Genomic DNA, 8,683 nt, shown 5'->3' on the forward strand with positions numbered 1-8,683 from the left:
ATATATATATATATATATATATATATACTCATTAAATATTTTAGGCCGCGGTGGTGCAGCGGTTAGTGTTGTCGCCTCACAACAAGAGGTTCTCCGGTTTGATTCTCGGCTGGAGCACCTTCTGTGTGGAGTCTGCATGTCCTCCCCGTGGTCAAGTGATGTTAAAGACATGCAGGTAGGTGCGTGCGTGAATGGGTGTGCCTTCTTTGAAGGTTGGGCATCGGGTTGTCACCTCGGCACCATAAAAATCCACTGCCAATCATTAGCGGACTGGAGTTCCGCTGTGGCAACCCCTAACCAGGAAAAGCTGAAAGATATTACTTTTTACTCTTATTAAATATTTTCTCACATATTTTTATACTCATAACCTTATTTTCCTGTACATTCAACTATTTTTCCATAATTTTTATTTTATAACCTTCTCTCAAATGACGTGCACAAATAAATTCATTAGATAAACAGACATGCAATCTATACATCCCAATTAATTTCTAAGTTTGACCCCCTTGGGTGTAAAGTGCCTAAATTCATTATGATTTTTGTTTCTAACTTAACCAATTTTTGTTTAAATTCATCTCCTCACATATTACTACTCCCAAAAGGTTGTGCCAATATACTAAAGAAAAAACTATCAGTATTTCCCTTATGAGCCGTGCAAAAATGCTCAGCCACTGGACTTTCCATTCTTCTATTTCTTATATAACCTAGATGTTTTAAAACTCTTAGTTTCACCTTTCTTTTGGTTTGCCCCACATACCATTTTCTAGGTGTACATCCACATCCAATAATGTAGACTATACCACAGGAATCACACTTAAATTCACTTTTAATCCAAAACCTCTTCCCATTTATTCTCCAACCATCCACATTTTTAATTTTACTGCATATTTTGCATGCTCCACAAGGGAAAACACCTTTCCTACCTCCCCTTGTATCTTCATTCCTTGATTTCAACAATTCTTTTACATTTCTGAAGTGGCCGTAAGAGAATCTTACTTTCTCTGGGAATAGGTTTCCCACTATTTCATCCCTACTAATAACTGGCCACAAATTATCCACAGGTTTCTTCAATTTTTCCGTCAGGGGAGAAAATTTTGTCACAAAAAATATTGGATCTGCTTCCACTATCCTTTCTTTATTTTTTCTTACATTTTTATGAAATCTCCTAGGAAAACTAACCCTAGCTCTCCTATTTGTGTTTCCCCTTACTTTATTTAAAGCTGCTTGTATATCATTCGCTCCATACCCCCTATTAAGCAATTTGTTCTTCATCAAAATATATTCCTCTTTTAACACTTTTCTAATCAGAGGTGTTTGTTAGAGTTCTCTTGAACTCTTCATAAGGTAACGATCTTATTAGATGTGAGGGGTGTGCACTACTTGCCTTCAAAATATTCCCTGCTGCAGTTACCTTGTGAAAAGGTCTATACTGCAAATTTCCTTCCCCATCCACATAAAACTCAACATCCAATAATTGCATACTTTTTCTGTTCACTCTATACATGGACTCCAACCCAAATGCATTCTGGTTTAGTGTGTCCATAAACCCCTCAAACTCACATGGTTCCCCCTTGCATACAAAAATCAGATCGTCTATAAAGCGCTTAAACAAAACTATTCTGTTCTTCATGAGTTGTGATGGATAAATACACAAATTTTCAAAATATGACATGAAAAGTATTGCATATGAGGGGGCAAATGCTGCCCCCATCACTGTCCCTTCCAACTGCAAATATACTTCTCCTTCAAATACAAAATAGTTGTGCATTAAAGCATATTCCAAGCGTTGACAGATATAAGAGGTACTAGGTCCCTCTCCCATCATTTTTGTAACCGCTTCCAAACCTTTTTCAATTCTGATGTTGATATACAAAGACTTGATGCCTACACATGCACGATAACAATCAGATTTCCACTGTATATGGGTCATACACTCTAATATATGTGATGTGTTCTTAATATACGATTGGACTTTTGGGAGGTACATTTTTAACTGAGAATCCAAAAAGATGCCTAGGTTCTGCAGATAGCCCCCTACCCCCGAGACTGTCTGTCTACGTGGGGGGTGGGGGTTGTTAGGGACTTATGAAGTTTAATAATTGCAAAGAACCTGGCATCCTTTGGATTCTTCAAATACAGTTTTTTAACATACCTGCAATCAAAAAATCCAAGTTTTTCACCTCTCTCAAGTAGTTCTACCAAGCCCTCATTAAATTCTTTCACAGGGTTAGTGGGTAGTTTTTTAAAAGTCTTTTTATCAGACAACAGTTCCAAAATCATGTCTTCATACTCTTTTTTTGTTTAAAATAACCCAATTCCTTCCCTTATCTGCTTGCGTGAAAACATACTTGTGAGCAACACTATGTAACTGTTTGAGTGTTAGCCATTGTTCCTTACTCAAATTCCAAATTGTAGAGTTTTTTGAACACTGACCATACATTTCTTCAATTTGCTTACACAATGCATTCTCAAATATAGAAACAGCATTAGAATTTTTCAGTGACACAAATGAACTATAAACAGGCATCTTGGGTACTTCTAATCTCCCATATCCAGTAGAAAAACAGATATTTTGGGAAACACACATATTAACATCATTGTCTATGTCAATAAGTGGATTATAATGGATAGATTGGTTAAGCAATGAATCATCCAGGTCATATTCTGGCACATATAATTCATTATTTTTACAGGTAGTTGTTTGTTAGAATTAAAAAATACCTCAAGTAAACTTCCTACAAAGACGTTTGGTTATTTTAAACAAAAAAAAGAGTATGAAGACATGGTTTTGGAACTGTTGTCTGATAAAAAGACTTATAAGAAACTACCCTCTAACCCTGTGAAAGAATTTAATGAGGGCTTGGTGGATCTACTTGAGAGAGGTGAAAGACTTGGATTTTTTGATTGCAGGGATGTTAAACAATTGCATTTAAAGAATCCATAGGATCCCAGATGCTTTACAATTCCTAAACTTCATATGTCCCTAACGAAACCCCCATGTAGACCTTTAGTCTCGGGGATAGGGGCCTATCTGCAAAACCTAGGCACCTTTTTGGATTCTCAGTTAAAAATGTTCCTCCCAAAAGTCCAATCGTATATTAAGAACACGTCACATATATTAGAGTGTATGAACCATCTACAGTGGAAATCTGAATATTATCTTGCATGTGTAGACATCAATTCTTTGTATACCAACATCAGAATCGAAAAAGGTTTGGAAGCGGTTACAAAAATGATGGGAGAGGGACCTAGAACCTCTTATGTCTATCAACTCTTGGAACTGAGAATTTTAGAACATCTAGGTGATATAAGAAATAGAAGAATGGAGAGTCCAGTGGCTGAGCATTTTTGCACAGCTCATAGGGGAAATACTGATAGTTTTTTCTTTAGTATATTAGTACAAACTTTTGGGAGTAATAATATGGGAAGCAATGAATTTAAATGAAAATTGGTTAAGTTAGAAACAAAAATCATAATGAATTTAGGCACTTTATACCCAAGGGGGTTACATTTAGAAATTAATTGGGATGTATGGAATTTATGTCCATTTATCTAATGAATTTATTTGTGCACGTCATTTGAAAGAATTTTATAAAATAAAAAAATATGGAAATGTCGTTGAATGTACAGGAAAATCTCCCCGCAGTCGAGAGGCATTCGAAAGACATGCGTAGAATAAGCTGGCACCTCGGCACCCATAAAAAAATCTACTGCCAGTCATTAGCGGACCGGAGTTCTGCTGTGGCGACCCCTACCGGGAAAAGCCAAAAGAAGAAGAAGAAGTTGAATGTACAAAAAAATAAGGTTATGTGTATAGAAATATGTCAGAAAATATTTAATAAGAGTATTTGATAAATATAATAAAAGTAGGAATAATATATAAAAATTAATATTTATTAGGTTTACCATAGATAGGAATCATTATTATTTTTTTACATATATCATATATATATATATATATATATATATATATATATATGTGTGTATGTATATATATATGTGTATGTATATGTATGAAAAATGTAAAGAATGTAAAGTGAATTTGTTTGTGATATTAAAATGTATGTTTTATGTATTTATTGGGATGGCACCTTTAAGGTTTGGGTAGTAGTGATTGAAATTTGGAATTTAATTGACTGTATTAGAACTTGTTAACACATTAATAAATGGGATATAAAAAGGCTGCTGAGATTTTATGAAGTTATTTCTTAGAAGGCTGATGGAGCCGAGGTACCAGAATGTGATGTGAAATAAAGAAATCATAGCCACAGCGGTGTTTCCAGTTTGGTTTATTTTTCCATTTGAGGAGAATTCCTGTGTTCCCTTTGGGGGACTGCTGGTGGTGTTTTTTGCAGTCGGATCAGAAAGATCCCAGGCAGCTGTGGAGAGGGATCCAAAACATCACAGACTATAAGCCACCATCCACACTATGTGATGATAACCCAGACTTTTTAAACAAGCTAAACAGCTACTTCAGCAGGTTCGAGGATTTGAGTAGAACCTCACCAGAGAGACTTACCCACAAATGAAGATGCCACATCGCTATGCCTCAACCTGGAAGAAGTACGCAAGAACCTATATAGAATTCAACTGGGCAAAGCCGCTGGTCTGGATAGGATCCCAGGGAAGCTGCTTAAAAACTGTGCTGATTAGCTGGCACTAGTCTTTGCAGACATTTTCAATCTCTCAGCCAGGAAAAAGTGCCCAAATGCTTTAAGACCACTGACATCCTCCCTCTGCCCAAGAAACCATCTCCAGCATCATTAAATGATTATCGGCTAATTATACTTACCTCAGTTGTGATGAAGTGTTTTGAAAAAAATGGCCAAGTGTCATATAACATCCTGCCTACCTGCTACATTTGATCATTTGCAATTTGGATACAAGTAAAATCATTCTACTGTGGATGCCATAGCCTTAACACTTAAGCACACCTTGGACCACCTGGAAAATAATGAGTGTTAGTTACGCATGATTTTCATCTATAGGTTCATGTCATTACATCGTCATAAACTGGGCATAGAAAACACAATATGTAACTGGATCCTCAACTTCCTGACTTAAAGGCCACAAATAGTTTGAGCTGGAAAGCATCACTCAAACAGCATCACCCTAAACACCGGGGCCTTACAAGTTGCGTACTCAGTCAACTTCTTTTCACAGTTCTAATGCGTGACTGCACAGCTATCCATCAGTCAAACAGAATCCTCAAATTTGCAGATGGCACCACAGTAATTGGCCTTATCAAGAAGGAAGATGAGGGGGCCTATGGGGAGGAAGCGAACAAGCTCATTCATTGATGCAGTGACAACAATTTAGCACTTAATGTTGGGAAAATCAAGGAAATCCTCATCGATTTTAGGAAAAAGAAAAAGCCACATACCCCTATCATTGTCAATGGTGCTGTACTGGAGAGAGTAAATAGCACCAAATTCCTAGGGGTACACGTCCTTCAAGACCTAAGTTGGGACACAAACACTTCCTACCTTATAAAGAGAACCCAATAACATCTCTACTTCCTTAAGAGACTTCGTAGAGCTAACCTTCCCCCACGGGTTCTACTCACCTTCTATAGAGCCACGATTGAAAGTGTAGTGACAAACAACATTGTTGTCTGGTACGGAAATTGCACTCAATCTGCTCTGAAGGCACTGGATAAGATTGTTAAACATGCCACAAAATTCATCAGCTCCAACCTTAAATCCCTACAGGACATGTATTCAAACAGATGCCATGGAAGAGTCCAAAAACTGTTGAAGGTTATACACCATCCGGCTCATGGACTCATCAAACTTCTGCCAGCAAGGAAGCGCTACAGAAGCATTAGATGCAGGCATCCAGATTCCATAATAGCTTGTTCTCACATGCTATCAGACTGCTGAATAACAAACCCATAACCTAACTCACTACATGGGTAACATCATATTTTTGTGCAATATGTCATTGTTGTTTAGATAAACTCTCTGAATGTCTCACTTCATACATCTCTATCTGTACTAGGAAAACTGAACTGTAAGTTTATGGTGTATATTGGTGGTGGGTAAGTTTATATGTGTGCCTGTTATTTATTATGGTACTGCTTTTTTTGCATATCGTTATATTTCTAATGAGTCTATTCCTGCTGTTGTATTTGTTGTGTTTCTGATGTAAATAAAGCTTTCAAATTTGTTTTACTTTTTTGCATCTTATTTTTTATTTATTTTTATGTTTAATTTAAATGTTTTTATTAATTTATTCTATCTTCCTTCTGTAAACTGTCATTCATATGGTATGACCCTGAGTATCGAAATTTCATGCAGTGATACACACTTTTTCCTCTGTGTTGGTCTGTATGATAAAGTTTACTTTGACTTCAAACTTTTCATGTCATTTAAGAGCTGTAATTGTGACTGGGGTAGGCAGACACCTTACCAAGACAAGCATTCTAAATACCTTTTTTTTTTTTATTAGGGAGTGTTCTGTTTGTAAATCTTTCGTTCCTACAACTATCCAAAGCTGTTTAGGTTATCTTAATATTTACTTTAGAATATAACAGAATGAAGGCATTTGCATGTGGTAGGATATCCTCTGAATCTTCCCTTTTAAATGTCCCTCAACTGCCATATAAGAAACTTAAGAAGATAAAACCTTCAGAAGTTTCAACTGTCCTGTTGGACCCAGGTATCTCTTTCTGATCTATTGATATTTACAGTTATGGTAAGTTCTTGCACAACTGTACTTTCTAAAAGATCAGTATTTTAAGTGGTTAAGTTACACTGCTACTTGGTGTCACAAAAAGAACGTTGTTTTAATTATGTTTATTCATGCATGGCATACTGTGAAACCAGCTGGTACAGACAGCATAGAGTGCAGAAACAAAGTCATCTCATTTTACTTCTCTAGCCTTCTCTTGATTCTGTTCCCTGAAGAGTAAATAAATGTGTATTTTTTGATTTCTTGTAAGGATGAAGATGAAAAAGTGGTGTTCCTTAAGCAAAGTGGGAGTGAAGATGAGTTTGATCCAGATACACTTCCTGATCCCAACAAGTACAAAGACTCTGACCAAGAGGGTGATAAAAGCAGTCAGGAAGAAAAGAGGTCAGTTAATTCTTTTTCAGAGAAAATGCTGAGTTAACTTGGTAAATGATTTTTATCTTGAATGACTGAAGCTAGCAGATGTTTTTCCATTCACTGGTTGTAGTATTCTAAAACGGTTGAGATTCCCTGCCTTTTGAAGCCCGACTTCCGGCCAGTATATAAAAGCCTACTGTTGCTTTAAGGTACGCTGTTATGTCACATGTATGCTCCTCCCATAGTGTAGAGCATAAAGGTACCATCCGGACGTACCATCTTCTGAACTTCTTTGCCACCAGTCTGAACACATCTCTCGATTGTCTGTCTGAATGCCTCTGCCCTTTCAGCCCATCCGAGCACATTTTCTGATCATCAGTCTGAAAGTCTACGTCCTGTTTGCTGGTCTGCAAGCTGTTGCAGATAAGTGCCCCATTGGTGTTTCATTTCTTTTTGATTTTTTGTTGCTTCTGGGGGTTAATGTCATCCAGGAAGGAGAAATGCAAGTGCAGGAGACAGATTCCCCATAAAGAGTCACTCATGACTGTATGTCATGCTCTATTTGTCAGGGTTTCATACCATAGACTCTGTGAAACGGACTATCTTCCATAGCATTGTATCAAGAGAATCAGCAACTGAAGTGTCTCGCTCAGGATACCATGGAAGGCACATCCTGCCCCGAGGGTCAGCTGTTAGGAAAGACGAAGGTTAAAAAACAAAGACTGGAATCTTCCAGTGTCCAGCCTCTGCCAGGCATTTCTCCTGAAATCAGGCTTTGCTGTTGGATTCCTCTGTCATGACCGGGCTGGAGGCCAGTGGGGATCCGGCCTTCAGCACATCTGGTGAAGCTTTGCAGACATCTATTTTGGATGGTCAGAGGGAACCACGGTTGATTTTTTTTCCATGGGGCCTAGGGGTGTTCCTCAGGTTTCAGTTAGGAAAGAAATCCCAACTACTGTTACTGAATGCTGTCCTGGGTCAGAGCCTTCTAAGTTTTACAGGGCAGATGTCCCATTAAAGGAAAAACAAAAAGAATAAACATATCTCTCCTCCTCATAGCGATACAGAGAGTGAGTGACAGGCCTTCACTCAGGGTTTGTTTAATACTTTGAGGGCTTTAAAACCTCTACTCCCCTTAAAAGGCTCAGAGAACAGGATTCCTTTGAGAAGGAGTTGGATTCTGATAAGAATCCCTTCCTTACTCTTCCCAAATTCCTTCTCCTTTGGACTGTGGGTCAGAGGAAGAGGAAGCTAACTGTCCTGATACTCCCTTATAAGAAATTTTCTTTGGGCACTCAAGCTCCAGAATGATGGACTTTTTTAAATGGGATTGTGCTTAGGTCTCTGAAATCCATAAGAGGTACTATGAGTTGCTGCAGATGGAATCTCTGAAACTTTCGCTATTTCTCTGGCTGCTTTGTTGGATGCATTTTCTAATGGCTCTAAAGCCCCTGATTCTCTCCCCTTGCTCCCAAGAAGTCTGATAGGTTTTATAAATTGCCTGAGGATTGTAACATTTTGTACAAGTGTCCTGTTGCTGATCCCATAGTGGTGTCTGTAGCCTCTGACATGCTCTCTCATTTGCTTCCTTCACCCAAGTTACTGCCTTCTGATAAATACAGCAGAACCATGG

General features: G+C 37.8%; 1 long non-coding RNA gene across 1 annotated transcript in view; it reads left to right on the forward strand.

Annotated features, from left to right (window-relative positions):
* LOC122802822 overlaps positions 1–8,683 on the forward strand; it is a 754,829-nt gene that overhangs the window by 314,399 nt on the left and 431,747 nt on the right. Inside the window, exon 2 of the long non-coding RNA XR_006364981.1 lies at positions 6,944–7,077. This is a non-coding gene — a long non-coding RNA (uncharacterized LOC122802822). The remainder of the gene's footprint in view (positions 1–6,943; positions 7,078–8,683) is intronic.

The sequence above is a fragment of the Protopterus annectens genome, chromosome 5.part0, assembly GCF_019279795.1.
Source record: "Protopterus annectens isolate FY-2018-M chromosome 5.part0, PAN1.0, whole genome shotgun sequence".
NCBI lineage: Eukaryota > Metazoa > Chordata > Ceratodontiformes > Protopteridae > Protopterus > Protopterus annectens.